At 39.4% G+C, this 21,944-nt stretch overlaps 2 pseudogenes; both read left to right on the top strand.

Annotated features, from left to right (window-relative positions):
• The first annotated feature begins 1,374 nt into the window (after positions 1-1,374).
• On the top strand, positions 1,375-1,474 carry LOC120107171 (annotated as a pseudogene).
• Positions 1,475-11,510: 10,036 nt separating this feature from the next.
• On the top strand, positions 11,511-19,432 carry LOC120107169 (annotated as a pseudogene).
• The last annotated feature ends 2,512 nt before the right edge of the window (positions 19,433-21,944 follow it).

Here is a 21,944-nt window from a genome sequence, read left to right as displayed (position 1 = left end):
CTAGGGACTTTCACTGACCTGTCAGCTAATTGTAAGGTCACAGTTGTTGGCTTCAACTCACCCAAACCGAGTTGCTCATATACCGTATATGGCAACAAGTTCACACTCGCTCCTAAGTCTAGCAATGCTCGCTCAATCCTAAAATTGCCAATGATGCACGAGATAGTTGGGCAACCTGGATCCTTATATTTAGGAAGAATGTTATGCTGTAAAATTGCACTCACATTTTCAGCCAGAAATGCCTTCTTCTTGACATTTAAACGACGCTTGACAGTGCACAAATCTTTTAAAAATTTTGCATAGGAAGGCACTTGTTTGATTGCATCAAGAAAAGGTACATTGATTTTTACTTGCTTAAAAAGCTCAAGAATTTCAGAGTTTGGTTCAAGCTTTTGTAAGGGCTTTAATCTTTGTGGAAATGGTGCAGGAAAAGGACATTCAATTTTTTCAGTAGATGTTGGTGCTTCGGTTTCTTCATTATCCTTTTCTTTTGTCTTGGGAGGGTCAGAATCAGGTATGACTTGTGTTTGTTCTGGGACTGGTCGGTCAATAATCTTTCCACTTCGCAAAGTTATTATACTCTTTGCTTGCTCTTTATGCGAAGTTGAAGATGATGCATTACTACCGCCATAGACTTGAGGATTAGGTTGTGGTTGAGCTGGTAGCTTACCTTTCTCTTAAGCACTTAAAACAGTGGTCAGCGTTGACAGTTGATTTCTTAATTCATCATTGATTTTAGCTTGACCTTGCATGAAAGATTGCAAAGTTTCTTCGAGACTGGATTTTTGAGGGGGTGCGTGTGCATAATGAGGCTGCGGAGGTGGAGGAGTTGGGTTATATACTTGTTGAGGTTGGTCATTCCTCCACCTGAAATTTGGATGGTTCTTCCATCCAGGGTTGTAAGTACCCGAAAAAGAATTATTGAAAGATTTTTGATAGGTATTCATAACATTGGCCTGATCGTGCAAGACTTCCTTGAATGCGGGTATTGTGGGGCAATCAGTGATGAGATGGCCAGGCATCTCGCAAATCCTACAACACTCGCTGTTATGTTCTACGGTCTTGACGGGTTCAATCCTTCTAAGTTCAATTTCCTCTACCTTCCTAGTAAGGGCTGCCATTTTAGCCTGAATATCATCCTGAGTACTAAGGTTGTAAAGGCCCCCGTGTGGAATGCTAGTAGGCTTAGACAAAGGTTTATTCACTCTATCCCCTGTATCCCATAATTGTGCAGTCTCTGCGAGAGAGTCTAAATAGTCCCATGCCTCATCGGGTTGCTTTTCCAAAAATAGACCATTGCACATAGTCTCTATAAATTATTTTAACTGTGGAGACAACCCTTCGTAAAAGAAACTAATGGTTCTCCATGTTTCAAACCCATGATGAGGACAAGAGAGAAGCAAATCTTTAAATCTCTCCCAGCATTCATAAAATGTTTCATGGTCTTTTTGTTGGAAGTTACTAATGTGCCGTTTCAAAAAGTTAGTCCTTTGTGCGGGAAAGAATTTTTTCAAGAATTCTCTTTGCATATCATGCCATGTTCCTAGCGATCTAGGTCTTAAGGAGTTCAGCCATGTTTTGGCTTTATCCTTTAAGGAAAAAGGGAACAAGGTTAATTTAAGGACATCTTCTGATACATTTGGCACTCTAAATGTGATACTAATTTCCTCAAAATCCTTAAGGTGAAGATAAGGGTTCTCGGATTCCATTCCATGATACTTTGGCAGCAATTGAATTACTCCTGGTTTGATTTCAAAGTGTCCTACATTTTCAGGAATAATCATGCATGAAGGTTGACTAGTCCTAGTGGGATGTAAGTATTGTCGAAGTGTCATAACTGGGGGTCTACCTTCATCACCATGGTGACTTTCTATATCATCAGGAAAATTTGCCATCTCACAAGGTGTGAGATACTGCGAAGGAATTTCAAGGATGTGTCCTAAGGGATGATCTAAAGTTGTACGACTTAATCGACCGGTGTCGTCCCTATTCCAACCTAGCATACAAAATTTAATTAAATTTTTTTTTTAAATTAAAATTTTTATTATTATTTTTTTTAATGTTTTTTTTAAAAAAAATAAATATAAATGTAAGTACCAACTAAAGATACCCTAAAACTACACCCTAAAACAAAAATCTATTCACAATCAAACATGCAACTAAACATTACACCTCAATTTCTAATGTTTTTCCTAAATTTCTAGACAGCTCCTAACTGGTTTGAAGAGGGCACCTAAGCCTCCAATCCGGTCTAATGAACCGAGTTGACCAGGTAAGCTCCCAGGTAAGTGGAGGGGTCACGATGCGTTCGCAAAGGTCCCACTTAAAACCCACTTGCCTCGAACAGATGAACTGTCTCCCTTATAGGGACAAAGCTTGCCTAGACATCAACTAAGCCACAGAGCGAAATTGGTGCAACTTTCGGTGGTCTTCGTCCTATTGAGCTCGAATGACCTTAGGGGCCAACGTCTAGTTGATTTTAATTAAGCTTAGGATATTTATGCAATGGGGTGATTTTTGGGCTAAGGACGAGTGATGAAATCCCGACCTTATCTTTTTAAATGGGTTCAGCCCTTAGAATATTTTATGCTGATGCCTTATACTATATGCAACAATCAAGAGAATTTTTTTTTTAATATTTTATGACATGACATTAAATTTCATTGAATAAGTGATCAAGCAAATTATTTATTTTTTTAAAAAAAATTTTATGAGTTGAAGTTTGAAATTTGAATTCTGAAATTTGAATTTGAAATTTTAGGTTTTCTCTTTTTTTTTTCTAATTTAATTTTTGAATAATCACCCTCGATCCTTTCTTAAAGTTTTTTTTTTTTTAATTTTTAATTAGCAACAAGAGTTAATGAGATATGATAACAATAAAATTCTGATTCTAAAATAATTAAATACAGAAAATTAAAAACAGAAAGCAGTAAGTTTTCGTATTAATCTAATAGTCTTAAAAGTTTCAGAATATCAATCAGACCGTTCAGATGAAAGAAACACAGGTTCTGCACCTGACGACCAAATTTGAGTTCAATCAGACGGTTAATTTGTTTGATATCAGAGTTTGATGCAGACTGTGCAGGGAAAAAAAACAGCAATAAAGATTTTTTTTTTTAAGAAAAATACTAACAAATCAACTAAAAATTAACTCTAAAATTATACTAATAAATCAGCCGTTCCCCGGCAACGGCGCCAAAAACTTGATGCAAAAATAAAATTGTTCTCCCAAGTGCAGGAGAATCGCACAAGTAGTAAATTCTCGGGAGTCCGAGGTCGAATCCTCAGGGAACGAAATATATGTAAGATTATTTAGTATAATTTCAGATTAATTAATTCTATAAATTTGTGGATTAAGATGATGTTTTGCAAATAGAAAATAAATCAGTAAATAGAGAATCGAAGTTTGGATAAATTAAGATGGTGTAGGGATCCAGAATCTCCTTTGATAATATCAAATTCATGCGATAAATTTTATGATTCTTTTGTTTTCTTTAAGAATTATAAGCAGATAAAATTTAATTATGGAGTATGTTCTTGATAACACGAATTCTCTTTCTAAGTATTCAACGTGCCTTATAACGTCAACGATGAATCAAATAATCGAGGAAGACATGTATCGATAAGCATAAATCATAAAAGAATTTTCAACATATAAGAATCATAACATAATCAAAAGAAAAATCGTATAAAGCAAAGGATTAGAATTTACATCATGAACTCGGTACATCAAAGGATCTTTCTTCACCCATCACCTAGGACTTTAGCCTTCCATTAAAAACATTATCCTCCCTCTCATCATTTTTTTTTTTCTTTTCCTTTTGGAAACAGGGCCTCCCCTGTTTCCTCTTTTTTTTTCTTCTTCTTTTTCGAATCGGGGCTGAGGCTCTGTTTTTCTTTCTTTTGAATGAACCCTCCTCTGTTTTTTTCTTGAATGAAGGATGCCTCTTCCCAGCCGAGAGAGGGATATATATAACAACTCCCCCCCAACCGAGAGAGGTGTCAAGCTGGCCTTCGATCCCCTCTTCGCACGCGGTGGAGATGAATGGATGAATCTCGGGAGGTTGCAGTGGCCTGGAGGATCCGATCGTGAATGGATCGCGATCTCTTTCCCGCTGGAATCGCGGACTCGGATGATACGCTGGTGGGGAGAAAGATCCGGGAGCGTGTCATCTCGGGAGAGCTGGGCGGAAGAAAAGAATCTTGGCTCGCGGAGGGACGGCTGGATTGCAAGAGCTGAGATGCGAAGGAAATCCGAGAAGAGCTGGGATGCGGACGAATCGGAAGGAGGCACGGACGGATCGCTGGAATGAAATCGGATCTTTGCTGGGAAATCACTGGGAAGAGATGCGAAAATGCTGGGATTCTTGCGGGATCTGGGAGAAGCTGAAGATCATGGGATGCAGACATGGAAGCTTCACGGGTGGATCACGATCACGGAGCTGGGATCTCGGCTGAACAAATGGACTCGGAAGCCTGGATGCATGGGACGCGTGGAAGAAGCTTCATGGCAAATCGCTGAGAAGAGGTGGACACAGATCCTGGGATGGCTGACGGGGACTGGATCGCGGGTTGATGAGCTGCATGCGGACGCTGGGACGCGTGAAGGATGCTTCACGGGTGATGAACCTGGATGGCTGAGCTTGATCGTTGGATGTGGCTGCACCTAGTCGGCTAACGCTCCTTCTAGTGTGCAACTGGGACTGACCCCATGTGGTTGACTAGTCACCTACTATGATGCACCTTTTTGAACCCAATGTGCATTTTAACTTTGATTTCCGATCACCTGCACCCTACAAAAATATAATATTAATACAACACTTCTATCATTATGTGTTAGCAATAATACTAATTTAAGTGATGTGTAGATCGCACTTTTGTGCTCTCATCACTATGTGATTTGTTAGACTGAGTTCTAAGACCTTGGCCAGGGCAGTAATATAAAGTGGAAAAAGAGTTTTCCACTATCGAACTCGAGTCGAATAAATCTTGACATATGACAGACGATGGGGTTTGACGAGTTGTCCATGACCTCCGTCCTGTAGGGATCCACGATAGTAGGATTGTATCACACGTTAACTGCACCTAGAGGTTCATCATTCCATTCTGCTGGGTAGCCACTACATGCTGCTAGGTGTCACTGGTGGATGGTGGGACTCACAGGGATTATCTAGATGATCGATAAACCCTAATGAGTTGAGTTGGAATCGTTCCAACCCATTGAAAGGAGTTTTCAATGATATAGTGATAGAGATCACAATATATCTCACTACCAGTCAAAATAGAACCTATGGGGTCACACACACTAGAAGTATTGACCGATCCGATAGTTGAAAAGTGATTATGAATCACGAGTAATCAATTCGATTGATAAGAAGTTGAAGAAGGAACAAAGGGAATTAATTAATTGGACTTGAAACAAGAGTCCTACTTCGAGTAGGATTCCTAGAGTCCTAATTGGATTAGGACTGGGAATCCTAGTTGGAGTAGGACTGGGATTCCTACTTGGAATAGGATTCCTGCAATCCTAATGAGATTAGGAGTTTTGAATCAAAATTGGATTCCTACTTGGAGTAGGATTCCTAGAGTCCTAATCGGATTAGGACTTCGGATTCAAATAGAGTCCTAATTGGATTAGGACTAAAATTAAATATGTCCTAATTTGGATTAGGGTTTCTTAAGTCACAATTAATTATTAATCTAATGAATCAATAAGACTCCTAATTGGATTAGGATTGAAGAGTTCAATTGAGTCAAAATTGATTTAAGTTCTAATTGGATTAGGACTTACCTAGATTGGATCCAAATTGGTTCACCCTTGGGCTAAGCCTAATTGGATTAGGGCTTGACCACATTAGGGCATTTCAAACCCTACTTAATGTGGATTAGGGTTTACCATGAGGAGGGGAATATGCCTCTCCCTTTTTCATGTGGAGAAGGGAGAAGAAAAAGGTAATTACTCTAGGGCTCCTAGATTGTAGGAGCCCTAGATGGCTATAAAAGGGGCAAAGGGGGCCGGCGCCCTAATTAAGTGAAACTCCTCTCCTTGCTGCCGTACACCCTCTCCCCTCTCCTTGGTTCAGCCGCCATCAGCAAAGGGAAAAAGAAGAGGAGGCGTCTCCCTCCTCTTGGTCTTCTTCCTTGGCTCCAACGCAGGGAGAAAAAGAAAGGCTGCAAGGGGCTTCATTCTTCTTCCACCCTTCATCCTTCTTCTTCCTCCTCTCAAGCACAATCAAGGGTTGATTGAAAGAGAGGAAATCAGCCATCAAAAGAAGTCTTTGCAAGGGAGCTAGCACCCCGGAAAGACTAGAGAGCTTTGATCGGATCACTGCTTCGTGTGGATACCCGTAGAGGCCGGACACTTGAACGGCTTCAAGCGAACCTTCATCCTAGACCACGAACTTCAGTTTGCGGTGATCATCTACCCGCACAAGGTGAAGATCTGATCTCCCTAAAGGTTTTTAAAAGTTTTAATTCTTACCTAATTACGAAAGGTCTCGAAACAACGTTCATGCGATGAACGTTGATCCCGCACATGCCCCCTTTCCGCTGCCATCTGATTTTTGTTTTGAAATATCAACGGCATGGGCGGGTTTCCAACATGATAATGGTGAAGAAGGTATAGAAATTTTGACTTATTAGTGGGGTTTCTTGTTGAGCTTCATAAGGGACCCCTTCTCTTCTCCCTACTTCTACTCCTCTCTTCCCCTCCAATGTTTTTTTTTTTATGGATAGAGATTTTAGGTACTCTTGAGCTTTGGTTTATGTCATAATGGTTTGGTTATAACTATTTTCAAAGGTAGATTTGGAGAGGGGGGGGGGGTAGCGGTGGAAACCTATGGTGGCTATCAATGAGTGATGGTGTAGGAGATGGTAACAAATGTACAAGAAAGTCAAATGTTTGAGTTAACAAAGGTGAAGCATGCTATGATGGCTAGTAAACATTTGAGACTTTAGGTGGTGCTCAAGGTGTTGAAGGCAAATAGGCAGAGATGGCTAGTATATAATGATTTTAGAGATAGTGGTATATGTTATGTCATTCCTCTCTTTGCTTAGGGGATATAATCTAATTCCATGCTAGACTCTAACTAGCCAGATTTTTAAATTATTGATATTTAGTTTGATGGACTATTATGATTTGATTTGTGGTCATTAGTGGCTTGGGCCAATATTGATTGGACATCGTAATATCTCTATAGCTCTAGCCATAAGCTATGGCAGCTCCAGCTCGCACCCACTCTGGCCCGCCTTACATCGAATCTTGTTGTATGGATATTTAGGCTCCATTGCTTCCTCCTCCTCCTCCTCCTTTTTTTCTTCCTACTATTTTTTATTTTTCTTTTTTCTCACTCTTTTGTACCCATTTCATCCGTACTGAAAAGTGTGGTGTAGTCTCTCTTCCACCTTTTTGTTCAAAAAAGTTATTAGTTCTAATTTATTAATCATAATGAACCATATGCTAATTAGTAGTCCATGACTTAAATTAATAGAACCTTTGTTTGTTGGCTTTAAATCAGTGACTTTGCACCCTTGCAATTGATTGGCCAACTTGACATGATGTTATTTATCCATGCATATTACACTTCCAAAACTCTTACTATATATATATATGACAAATCTTGAGCATCTATCATTGGTTGTCCATTTAAGGATCTCACATGACAGTATTATGAGGAAAGATAATAAGGATTTGTAGGATGATCAAGAGAGTTCCAAACAGAAAAACTATACATTTAGGGTGATCAACAAGAGAGTTCCCAGAAAAATAAATAAAAAATACCTAGAATTCTTATAGTTAGACTTCCAAGGGAAAAAAACAGATTAAATAGGATAGGGATGACATGAGAAACAATTTTATAGTTATTTAAGAAAAATAAACTTATATCGATTTTTTTGAGCTATGGGGAAGGCGTAGCCCAACTAATAGCTTTAAGGAGGATATAATATTATGTAGATAAAAGAAAAATATAGTAAACAAGTGAAAACTAAAGATAATTATCTCCAATATTGCAATATGATCAATAGATCATGGCAATCTATACTTTCGATGTGCATCATATCTATACAATTCTAATAGAAAAATATCAAATCATAAGCTTGCCAATAGTAGATCTCTCACTTGTAAAGTATAGCTGAGATTAGAGTTTTTAATCAATATTTGTCAGTCTACTTTCCAAGAGTCTCTAGCTATAATCATGTATCATTCCCTATAAGATGGTATATCTTGAACCAATCATGTTTGGTCTAGCATTTGTTTCCTTAATCTAGTAGAAGAGTTATGGGTACTTAGCTCCATGTCCGTGTCTTAAGATTTTGATAACCTTTTCTTGGTAGTAAGTATGAGGATACTTAATAAAGTAAGGCATTTGACAGTGACTAGTGTATTTATTGGAATTCTACTTATGAATCTATAATTCATATTCCCCAACCCAAACTTTAAGCCTAGTAATGAAAACTAAATTATGCTCAACCTAGCCATATTAACAAACATGTTTATAAATCCATTTTAGATTGCAAACATGGATTGCTTAGAGATAATTGTATGGCATTACTATTTACAAGAATTGAGCTAGACTTATAGTCTAGGGATCATTTGTCCAATATTCATCTAAACCATCTTAATATAATCAAATTCCACTAAAAACATTACCTAACATATTTTCAATGGGTGAAGTTTAAAAATCAGTTAGTACCAAAAAGATACCACCTCCCATGCATTGCACTTATTTTGAAATGAAATATCTATAACAAGGAACATGTCCCTAAATTATAAGCTATCAAATATTATTAGGTTTTCTAAATTTTAATGAACACATGTCAATAACCAAATATGAAATTATACATAATTGGTGGCATTTATATCAAACAACAATTACATATTATTCCTTGAAACCTAAAGGCACCATAGCAATTTCTTTTCATTAATCTCTTCTCAAGCCCACATCGCATAAGGAAATTCTTTAGGGCTAATCATAGTACCCAAAATAATAATAATAAATGTCGCAAAATATGAGAAGAAGATTGGTGTTTTTATAGCATAGCCTCACCATGTATCACATTTTTTCATTAATTGCACCTACACCGTTATGCCATAGAGATTTTTTTCTATTCTATTGATGGGAGGTTCAGCACTATTCTATCTATAATAGTGCAACTGAGCTTAACACAAGTGAGACAGGTCAAGCTCAAGTTGGCCCATTTTATAACCAAGTCGAGCTTGAGCCCGAGCTAGCTCATTTAATTCCAAGCCGAACTCAAAATGTTTATGAACATTTCATTTAAGAGATCTAGTGTGAGGTTGAGGTTGTTTGCTGCCTTTTGACCATCTTTTCTAATTATATTTCAATCTAATGATTGAAATATCTTGCACTTTATAAAACCTATATTAATTATAATAAATAGATAACTATATATAATAATCTTTATATGAATAGTAATTAAATAATATATATTATATAATTAATAATATATTTATATTTCGAACTAAATTGAACCAAGCTCGAATAAGCTAAGCCTAGCTCTAACCTAGCTCGCTTAATAACTTAGAGAACTAAATTCAAGCCAATTATTGAGTCGAACGCAAGTTCACTCGCCAAGAAATCCTTCATCTGTCAGTTCTTATTCTATCACATATTAAAGTATTTTTAGTCAAATATATATATAGTACAAGTATCATGCATATTCATTTTTTTATCTCAGATAGATGTTAGTTTAAATATTTGCTTGTGCATATTTGTAACTCTTTCTTTAATTCCATTTTTTAAATTTGTAAATATCCTTATATTTGCAAATAGAACTATACATTAGGATTACAAGCCCTCTAAAACCCTAGCTGTAGAAAATTCCTAAAGTCAAGGCAAATTGCAAATTTTTATTACCTACATAATTATAAGTGATGTCCAATATATTGCATTATTTCACTGTAAATAGAAAGAGAATCGCATTCAGATTCTTCTTCGGCCTGTCGAATTCCAAAATGCTTTGGATTCCAAATCTGACAACAAAAAATAAGAACAAAAGGAGCCATTTGTTGTAAGTGGCTTGCTCTTTTAAAATAGAACTCAATCAAGAATTATGATGATCTCATGAATTGCACCAATCCCCTTCCTTCACATGACGTGTTCGTTGTGAAGGGTTTTTTCCTGATACTAGGGTTGGGCCAGCAGCATTGCTGTATCTAATTTTCCATGAATCCAATTGTTGAAATTTCTACAACTTTGATGTCTTTGGCACTGCCATGGATGGAGCCCATCCTTGCCTCAGGTCAGGGGAGACCAGTGAACTCTTGGTGATTCTATGTCTGCCTTGTCAAAAGCGGGTAAAGCAAGGTGTTTGACGTTACTCAATCAATGGACCGACCTTTTATCCCTATAACTTAAGCACGTGGTCATAATTAGGATCCAAAATGGTCCACACGGTTAAACTCATGATGACTCCTTCCACAATATAGAAAAAAACCAGCTAACACTTCAAATTTTCTCTAGTCCATAGCTATTACAAACTTTAGGTAATGCACATGAATGCTAGATATCAAGTTTGAATACATCAAATGCGCACGATTACTAAAGCAGGACCATTTGCTCGGTTGGGATTCGTCTTCTTTGGGCACTTAGTTTCATGGAAGGTCACCATGAATCATGACTTCCAAGACCCAAACTGTGGAAAAAGAGGAGGAAGAAGTCCACTGGAATGGGAGAATAGCGGCCAGAAACAGTATGTCGGCGATCCATTCGCCGTGATCTCGCCCTACGACTGGGCCCAACGAGATTGCGTTAGTTTCGGCTCCCGACACGGTAATGACGTGCCAAGCCGCTCGAAGACGTCGTCTCCGGCACGGGTGCGATCCTTTCTCCCCTTCTCGATGGGCGAACGGAGTCCCGGGGAGTCCAAAAAAATTGAAAAAATTGACTGATTAGCAGGCCCCAGACCGGTGATCCGCATTTGTCGGTTAGAGAATACCACCATCTTAGGTGCTTTTTAGGGTGGAAAAACGGGTGTTGTTCCATGAAAAAAAAAAAAAAAACCAAAAGCAAAGAAAAAGCTAAATTAAACATGGATTAGATGAACGCATGATAATCCTCAAATTGGCGCAATTGATGTAATCCCGTTGTTCAGTTATGATGCTAGAGACTAAATCAGGACCCTCCATCCAAAAACTATTTCTTCCACTGCATTTAAGACCGTTGGATCTAATGGCCCTGATACAAAATTGGTGCACCGAATTCAAAACCATCATATCGCGTCCCATAAATTCTTGATTTGTTTGGCCCGTGATTACCGCGAAAAATTAAATCGAATCTCCCATCCCTCCGCAAACGACGACTTCCACGTGGCATGTTCTTAATCCACAACGGCACCCCCTAGGGAGCTCCGTTGAGGTCGAACCGAACGCACCAAAGCCGGCAAAAGTCTAACGTTCGGTCCTTTCCCAACGCCGCCCATAGTTCATAGAACCCCTGAATTAAGACTCCCCCTCCACTTCTCCAAATTTACCTCTCTACCCCACAAATCCTCGACAGCCCCTCTCGTTCGTAAGGGTAATACTGTCATTTAGCAATTCCACCCATAAAAGGATGCCGAACTCGTGCTCGCCGGCGACCTAGCCCGCGTAGAAGAATTCCAAATAAAGACGGTGAGATAGATGGAGACATAACGTCTTGACCTTTTCTGATCGAATGCTTCGCATACTTCTTCTTTTAAATCTTCCCCTCGCTTTCTTCGTTCTCGCCACCGATTCCAAACAAACCCAAGTTACCCAACATACTCCCTTCTTCTCATCTCCTCGCTCTCTCCGGCTTGTTTCGCTCCGCGATTCCCAGAACCAATGGGAGAAGAAGCACTGAGAGAGCTCCCTCTCTCGGCGGAATCCGTTCCCATGGATCAACACTCACCCACGATCCCCGCCGGAGCTCCGCTGGGAAATGGAAAGATCGCCGGAGAGGAGGATCGGATCGTCGGTCCGCCGCCCCATCTGCCACGGCCAGAGGCGCCGGCGGGGCTGACGAAGACACGGTCGACCGGTCCGGACGAGTTCCCGCCGATCGAGCGCTCCGTCTCGGTCAACTCCCCCGTCGTGGACGTGTCCTCCATCGGGAAGTACCTCCGCGATCGGGGGTAACAGCTTCTCGGCGGCGATCGTGAAGCGGATCTCATCCCTCAAAGAAACGGGCGACCCGGTCACCGAGTTCCACCTCTCCGGCCTCAAGGTCATCGTACGGATGAAAGGGGACAGGGAGAGGGAAGAAGAGGAATCCAACGATCGCGATCACTTCGAAATCAAGGGCCGGATCAGCTTCTTTTCGAAATCCTGTTGCCGGGATTGCGGCGCCGTCCGATCGTTCTTTCGAGAGAAAGGGCTGCCGTACGTTGAGATCAACCTGGACGTGTTCCCGGAGAGGGTGAAGGAGCTGACCGAACGCTCGGGGAGCGCCGCCGTGCCGCAGATCTTCTTCAACGAGAAGCTTCTGGGGGGCTTGGTGGCGTTGAATTCGTTAAGGAATAGCGGGGAGTTTGATCGGAGGTTGCGAGAGATGGTCGGCCGGCGGTGCCCGGAGACCGCGCCGAGCGTCCCGGTATATGGATTCGACGACGAGGATGAGTTGAAGAAGGAACGAACGGACGCGATGTTAGGGATTGTGAGGGTTTTGAGGCAGCGGCTTCCGATCCAGGACCGGATAACCAAGATGAAGATCGTGAAGAATTGCTTCTCCGGGAGTGAAATGGTGGAGGCGATTATTCATCACCTGGATTGCGGCAGAAAAAAGGTACCAATTTTTCCCCTTCCATCCTGTTTAATTTTTGAAATTTAAATTTTACATTTCCGAAATAGTGATTCAATATAGAAAAGGGGAAAACGGTTAATTATTTTCCACTTCCGAGACTAAGAATTTCTTAAGTTTTGGTTGTGATCTGGGGGACTTGGGGAGATGGGATTGGAGAGGCAATATCTAATAGAATTATTACCGATCGACCATAGAGTCCATCGTATATAGAGAATATATTGGAAGAAATAGGGCGGGTGGGTCCGACAAGGGAGCGGGAGAAATGCGAGGTGTGGCTCGTGGCAGTGTAAGTGGCCGTTTGGGTAGGGTCCATACGAGGGTGCGAAAAGACTTCATTGCGCCGCAACCACCGGAACCGTTTCGATTGTTCGGTTGTGGCGTCGGTTTATAGCCGTTACTTGTTTTAGAAGTTTACATGAGATTTCCACTGATTTCTTGATGTTTCGGCGGGTAGCGAACTGTGGCTCTGATGGGACTCCACTTAATGAGGTCGGTTCATCTTGGGACTTCATTGATTGGGGAGCAATGCTTAGTGCCGTGCCTTTGCCGGCCAAATCCTGGTCTCGTCTCTTTCCAGGATGGCCTGGGCTAATCCATATGCTCGGCTTGTGCGATATTGCAAAGGGATGGTGCCACTGAGATTTCCGTGGTCCAAGTTGCTGATCATTTTCAAATCGTCTTCAGGATTCTGATAGTGGGTCTAGATTACGTTGGATGCCTGCCTTCAGGGATGTTTCCTTTCTTTATGATACAATTCATGAGTCTTGACCATTTTAATCTTTGCCGTAACCAAGTTCCCCTCGCAACGGTTGACTTTTATAAAGCTGCACCCCGAAATGTTAGTGGATCAGCTGTGGGCTATATATACGTGTCATCTGGATAAAGTCGAAAGATAGACGTTGTCTGTGTTCATATATATAGTCTTTTCTGCCCGTTTGACCGTTGGACCTCCTCCAATTGTCGCAGGCGCCCTTGCTTATTTTATTTCTATTGCTTGATGCCCACAAGCATGATGTCAAGCACTCGATTGTTTTAGAAAGCAAAGGGGAACATTGTTTCATAGGCCGGTAGACTACTCATTCTCGTTGAATATTTTATCATGTGGTTCTCCTCGAATGCTTTGCGGAGGCACCGCAAACGTCATCTGGAATTCGGTTTTAGTTGTTTTCCTGTTTGGAATTCGATTGTTTTTCTTGTTTGAAAACTGTGGCCTTTGAGCTTTGCAATTCCGTGTCCAAGGAAAGAAAAGGAAAGGACCTTGTCTTCATTTCATTTTTCTTGATTCTTCCCCCTTCGTCAATTTTTTTTTTTTTTTGTTTCAAACCTTCCCTTTCATCAGGAAAAAAAAATCCGATTCCTTTTTAGCTGGAATTCATTAGCTTGATCATTAAGCTAATTTACAGCATCCTGCACTAATAATATATTAATGAAAACCCAGAGAAAAAGAAAAGATCTCTTTCTTTTGGGCTTTATTTACCTTTTGCCCTTGCGGGAGATCGTAAACAATTCATTAAGGGTGCATTTAGTTGCTATCAGAAGTATTTTATAAAATGGAAGTTTTTTGAAAAAATTATGTACGCTAGTTGTTTAGATCATGGGAAAAGTGGAATAATATAAAAATGGGTTTTGCAAGTTTAGCTTTTTTTCTTTTTTTTTTTTTTAAATCTTCTCTTTCTCTGTAGCAAAGTTTGTAGTATATATATGCAGTCAAAGAAGCGCTTGGTGCGTGTACAGTATCTAAGCCTATATGCATGGATGCACATATGATTACTATTTGTTAACTATTTAAAACTAAACATAATATATTAAATATTCTAATAATAATACTAATGATTGTAATGTTTATTTCGGATGGATAATAACAATATTAATAGCAACAACAAATAAAAATTAATAATTATTACTTAGTATCTAATACCCAATGGCAATAGTTATAATATAATTAATACTCAAAATTGCTAATACTAGCTCTACTGAAAACCTATGTCAAACCAAACCATCATCTTGAACCTACATCATCCGCATGAATACACATAAAATAGACTATATATTGTACCTCTAAAATGCTAAGCGAGCTCATATATACAACACTACAATGTTAAGCGAGCTATATATGCCACTATCTGGACTATCTTTGCAGACTCCATGTATTGTGACTTCATGTAGTGCTGTATACTGGCAATGGTGTGACGAAGGGACTGCATACATATATATGACTGTACACACTTCCCTATGATCTTCTGAACAATCGAATATACCTTAATGAGATTAAAGGAGTGCAGAATGCACCGACGTGCTGTGGACCCTGAAATATTTATTTAACGATGCGTCCATATTTCAAAAATTCGCCAGCTATGGCAAGCAGTCACAAAGTGGCAACTCTGTTTCCCATGTACGACGGTCCTGAACCACCCTTAGAAGAAGGTATGCAATGAAAACCCTAAATCCCAACTTGGGTACAAGAGAGTAGCAGAGGAGGAGAGAGGATAGGAAATTTCAGGAAGTTCTTCTCTCAGCAAGCCCGGAGGTAGGATTTGTCTTCCGGGCTCTCAGATGCAAGCCAAAATGTGAAACCAGCTTGTAGTCCAAGCTCTTCTAGAGCAAGAAATACCCAAGAATGACTAGAATGATATTTTTTTTCTATTTCTTCTTTTGAAACCTATTATCAGGGTTTTGGTATTATATTATTTAATTATTATTAATACATTATTAATATATTAATTAATATATTAATATATTATTATTTATTTTATATTATTATATATATTAAATATATATATATTTTTTAGGGGAACTCAAATCATTGCACCCGGGCTTATAGGTCCTATTCTTGTTGGTCTACTGTTGAAAGCTCATGCATAATTTCTTTCCGTGGAGAAATCAGAATAATTAACTCATCCAGACATTTAATTCACATCCATTATAACTCACTTCAATGTTCATTCCCTGGACCAAAATGATACATTGTTTTTTTTCGAAGATCTTTTTCATTTGATTCTCTGGGACTACTTCGACAGTGTGTTACTTGGCATCCTTTTGTGCTGTTGCAGGCTGTGGAGATTGGGAAAGAGCTTGCAAGGAAGCACTTTATATACCACGTGTTCCGGTTAGTGCCCAGGATCTCATCTTTTTCTCTCAATCTCAATGGCCTTACTTTGTAGCTAGTCCAATCTATGATCCAACAATCTTTGGTGATTGTGTATACGATTACCATGTGTAAACTTTTCCAAATACAGGGAGAATGATTTTGAAGATGGGCACCACCAGTTTTACCGTTTCCTTGAGCATGACCCGGCAACCACCAAGTGCTTTAATTTTAGAGGATCAACCAACGACAACGAGCCCAAGTCCGCAGCTATGGTGGGGCAGAGGCTAGCCAAGCTGATGTCTGCAATACTAGAGGCTTATGCATCAGGTGATAGGCACCATCTGGACTACGCCCGTATCAGCACCAGTGAGGAGTTCCGAAGGTAATATTGATATCTAATGAAACAATTTCATCATTAAAAAAGAAAAAAAATATATTTCTGAATTCATATAGGCCATTGCAGTTAAGACAGTGGCAAGAGGAAAACGGATGGGAGGGTCACTCCTAGGGATGCAACTGAGGTGGCCCATGAGCTGCTTTGATCTGGTCCAGCGATTATCAACCCATTTACATCCCTAGTCGTCCCTATCGACCTCTGTTCGACTGAATGCCCATCTATGTTTTTCCATAGAATAGAATTCTTCCTTCGATCAGTTGAAATTTGAAATACTGCTAGGACCATACATCACAATGCATTTGGGTTTAGACTTGCTTTGTGAGGACTGAATTGGTGCCAAGTCAACCATGATCTAGAGCTAATCCAGTTTAGATTCATATCCATATCTTGGACTTGATCAGACCTACTCACTGATCAGTGGACCAGGTAGAATTGGTCCATATGTGATAATCCCTTCATCTAGTAAAATACATCTAATATCCATTTTAATAATATAAATTTCTAATACCTGCCCCCTTCCCAATAGCATCTTGGCTACATTAGATGATCCACAAGCATATGAATACACATCTGTATAATTTTCGTATCTAACCTCGCATATGAACTAATTGTCAACATTTCTAGTCCAACATTTGAAGGTTGGTCATTTAGAGGAAGAGCCAATCGATCAAGACTATTTCAGGATTTTAGCTGCACACCCAAGTATATCGAAGTCAGTCAGATTTGTCAAGATAGTTTCTGTAGAAGTGGCCCTTTTGTGGACCGTTATCTAGTCTAGGGCACGCTAGGTCGGGACATAAACGACTGCACACAGGAAGTCCCGTGAGTGGCCACGTATTTTCCGTACGGTGCCAATCGAGCTGGCTGCCGAGTCCGGGCCATTGCTAGATCCTCAGAGTGAACGCGAGGCTTCGATCCATTTTGAGCTGGCATTCTGGCATTCCTATACTGCATTATCTTAACTTTTTTCTCTTCTGTTATGTAGATATGTAAACCTGGTGCAAGATCTGCAACGGGTGAATCTCTTCCCTCTCCCAGCAGACGAGAAGATGGCCTTCTTTCTAAACCTCTACAATGCAATGGTCATCCACGCTGTCATTCGTATTGGAAGACCAGGGGGAGTCATTGACAGGAGAGTCTTCTATACCGACTTCCAGTATATCGTTGGAGGCTGTCACTACTCCCTCACCACCATCAAGAATGGCATCCTCAGGCTGAACCGAAGGCAGCCTTACTCTTTGGTCAAGCCATTTAGTGCTACAGATAGACGATTAGAGGTATTGCTTTGGTCTCAGCTTTGTATAATTCCTGTCAGCAGTAATAAATGGACCATGAAACAATACCATGCTGACGTTTGTCCTGTCAAAAACGTTTTTAGTTGGCTCTTGAAAAGCTGAACCCGTTGATCCATTTTGGGCTGTGCAATGGAACCCGGTCGAGTCCAACTGTGCGATTCTTCTCTGCCGACGGGGTAGAAGCAGAGCTCAGATATGCGGCGAGGGAGTTCTTCCTCAATGGCGGGATGGAGGTGGACCTGGGCAAGAGGACCGTGCATCTCACCAGGATCATCAAATGGTAAGCTTTGTCTGAACCACTCTGTTGTTCCCAACAAGTTGCTGGGATCATCCAATAGGCCTTCCTTCCCAACAGCAGGCATTTCCGAGCTTTGGGGCCCAACTATATTCTGAAAGAATGTCAAGAAAGTTGGCCCATGTTTGGACTGCTGGTCACTTAGCTTTACATGGATCCATAGTATTTAGATGGTACAGTGCTTCTTCGAGCTGTCACAGCTCCGAGGTGAGATTGTGCAGCCAAATTGTCCAGCCCTCGGCTAGGCTTGCACCTCTTATAGTGACATCAACATGCCAAGTCCGAATGAACACATCTAAAATTAACACTCCTATTCCAATGGATTACCCAAAACAAAGACATAATGAGATCGGCTCTGTGGGCTTATCTTATATTGGGCAGTGACGAAGTCTTATGACTATAAAATAAAAAGGCAAAGAAAAGAGAACGCTGCAATAACGGCATGCTTCTTTCACCTAATGACAACAAGGCAGCATGTGATTAGTGGTGTAAGATGGTTCTGACATGCTATGTCATTGCATAAAGACTTGAGCATAAAGGGGCATTCTTGGGCATTGCAGTCCGCCAGTTTTCCCAGAGTTCAGATCATCTTCTGTTCTGCTTTTCTCCAGTTTGTGTACTTAAATTGATCAATTAGGGTTTGTGTTTAATCCTCAACCACAAATTTGGCTAGACCGACCTGAATGGAATGCACTCTGGGACGTAATTGTTGGACTGGCTGAAACCTATATGGGCCAGGATCCAAACTTGTCAGTCCCATTGAAAGAAACAAAGAAAAAACAATTAAAATTAGTGACTCTTCTAACAGACAACACTGGAAATTCAGGTTTAAACTCATTAGTCACAGTTAAGAGTAATCCCTGCAGCCAGACATTTTAGAAGCACCCACCCTGATCTTAGAGGTTCTTTGTGGGAGATGTCTGTATATTTAGCATTTCTCAGGAAACAACTATCTTGCAGAATCTGGGCAAATCTAGCTCAGAGCCACTATTATATTTTTATATCATTTTGCTGACTTGTTCTTGACTACTATGACGACAGGTACAGCGTAGATTTTGGGCAAGACACAGATATCCTGAAGTGGGTTCTGAACTACCTGGATGCCACAAAATCTGGTCTCTTGACACATCTATTGAACGATGGAGGTCCTGTAAACATAGTCTACCAGAACTTTGACTGGTCGTTGAACTGCTGAGTTTACGCAATCACTAGATCCACTTATTCATAGCTGCAGGAAATTGAAGTTTGCTTAGCTTTTTGGAAATGGCAAGTTAGCTGAGAATATGTACCCGGAAGACCATGGAAAGAATAGCATATAGAATATAGTCAGAGAATACTCTGTATATAAGTCCATTAAGTTTGTTGCAGTCTTGCTCCTAGAAGGTTTAAAAGAGAAAATTCTGGTGTACCGATCTTATTTGATGGTACTACCTGCTGCAATGTGCCTCTCAATAAACAATGTAGTAGAGCACGGAAGAATGCGGTGTGACCTGTAGATGGGGCTGTTTGATTGTTTGAGTGAAAGATTTGTCTTCTGATAGCAAAAGAGTTGTCTTCTGATAGCTGATTTGCATAGTTGCTTTATTAATCGATGTGATGTCTGCTTTGAATTTTTTTTTCCCTTTTTTCTTTTTCTAATAAATGGCTTAGGCTCCACCATAGAAATCAAATAGATACAATCAAGAGGAATGGGCTCCAAGCTTGCACAAAATAAAAAGTTATATGTGAAGGAGGTGCCTATACAGTCTCATCATATCAATACTATTTAAAATGCAAATATTTTTCGGCTTTTCAGTTCTCGTTATATTCCTAATTCGATTTTATGCTAAACTATATCAAATATTAATCTCCACACACTGTTCCTAACCATAGTTATGTTATTGTTAGAATTCATTAACAATCTTCTTGCATAGCAATTCTAATCTCTCTTGGCCTATGCAAACTCTAACTGTAAAAAGCCTTAAGCTTTATTGGTTCAAACAATACATGACCTTTCCTTTACAATAACCATTTTTAATAAGAATAATAATTAATTAATTATGAATTATCTAAAAATTAAAATTTAATTAAGCCATCCGTCTAAAATTAAAATCTTTAGTATTCATGTGCATTTACATGAGCATTATAACTATTACAATGAAATTTGTGAAAAAAATAGCTAAAATAGCTAGTAAATTCTTTGTTCTCATACTGCTACCTCGATTTAAATCTTGCCTCCATCATAGTTCAATGCCTTTATGATGATTTGGAGGGTTAGGAGCATCTAGGAATGGCTGTCCCCTGTAATATAGCATATTGCTTACAGACCACTTCTACTAGAAAATTTCAAAACCATGCAATGAAATGCATTTTTTTTTTATTTTAGTATTAGTTGCACTCCTTTTCTATTAGGGGAGGATTTAATGTTTAAATTATGCTAGGTGTTTCATCTACCAGATGACATGACTAATCTTTCCATCTTTTCTATAAAAGGATTTGTTATTCTTTCACTACTCTCTCCAAATATGAGTAGCAGTAGCAATAGTAGTAATAGCAGTAGTAGTTGTAAGAAGAAGAAGAAGAATCATCTCCCAATACTTTCTCTAAATATGAGTAGCAGCAATAGCAGTAGTAATAATAATAAGAAGAAGAAAATTTTATGTTTAAATTATGCTAGGTGTTTCCTCTACCATATGACATGACTAATCTTTCCATCTTTTCTATAAGAGGATTTGTCATTCTTCCACTACTCTCTCCAAATATGATGAGTGGCAGTAGTAGTAGTAGTAGGAAGAAAAAGAAAGAATCTTTCACTATTCTCTCTAACTATAAGTAGCAGCAGTAGTAGTAGGAATAGAAAAAGAAGACGAAAAAGAAATATAAGACGTTAACCTAGATCATTGATATTAACCTCTGATAACTTTTTATTGGCACCCTCCAAAAAGTAAACAAATTTATAATACTCTTAGAGACCAAAATAAAACATAAAACATTACATCACCTCCATATATAGGTTAGTAACATTTTTACCTTACCTGACTAATAGCATAAGTCCGAAGGCCAACTAAGTAAAAACAACTATTCAATTGTTAGAGATATAGTGTATAAATAACAAGTTGTAACTGTACATGGGGACTTTTTTCGAATCCTCAAAATATCTATTATATTTGTATCTCATTTATTTTCAGTTAATATTATCTTTTATTCTTCATAGCTTATTCTCTTAGATATCGCTCTCCAATGGGCAACAACCTAGTAGCAAAAGTTCTTAAATATTCAAGATAGTATGATTCATTACTACTCTATCCTTTCTGATTTGAATCAGTGGCATTCCCATGCATTTGGTTTCATATTGAGAAAAAAGACCAAAAATTTTCTGATTCACCTAGTGAGACATATATAGCTACTTCAATGCTACCTAAGAAGAGAAATGATACACAACTATCAAGCTCTGTTCAAAGAGGAAGCTCCACTAGTAGTGCCACCGATGAATAGCAGGTGCCCCAGGTCGGGTCATCAAAGCATAGTCTGCAAACTCAGCTAGGATAACTATCTTTGATGGACAGATCGGTTCGAGCCCCATTAAAAGATCATGGTTCATAAGACTAGATTCATCATGTGGAATCTTTCCAATGGATGATATGTTAGTTCTATGATGACATCTTGTAGTTCAAGTTCTACCTGGAGGAGAGCCAATGAGATCTATTAGACGTGATTACTAGCTAAGTGGCCATAGCATCAAGACTAATTGTTGACCAACAAGAGACTTTCTTTAACGTGATTCTAAAACAAGCTAAGAAACTCATCACTGTGTTGTCAAATCACTATCAGACACCATAGTATCCACAAGTTAATCTTGTAGTGAATACAACCAATATCAGCCCTTTGGTGGTTGATAAGATTATAGACTTTCATTTGCAATATGCGAGTATTAGGGTATGGAGAAACATGACCTTCAAAGGCACATGTCAAAAGGGTAAGATTAAATAATATGCATGAAAATCTTTAGCATCCAAGGATCAAGGTGATTGAGATGATCCGTCAGTGAGTATAGGTGCCATAGGTCAGGTTGATCCGATGTTTATTGATGCCTTAGTTAATATTAGCC

Source organism: Phoenix dactylifera, unplaced genomic scaffold (assembly GCF_009389715.1).
Source record: "Phoenix dactylifera cultivar Barhee BC4 unplaced genomic scaffold, palm_55x_up_171113_PBpolish2nd_filt_p 000782F, whole genome shotgun sequence".
Taxonomy (NCBI): Eukaryota; Viridiplantae; Streptophyta; class Magnoliopsida; order Arecales; family Arecaceae; genus Phoenix; species Phoenix dactylifera.
This window is presented reverse-complemented; position numbering and strand designations above follow the sequence as displayed.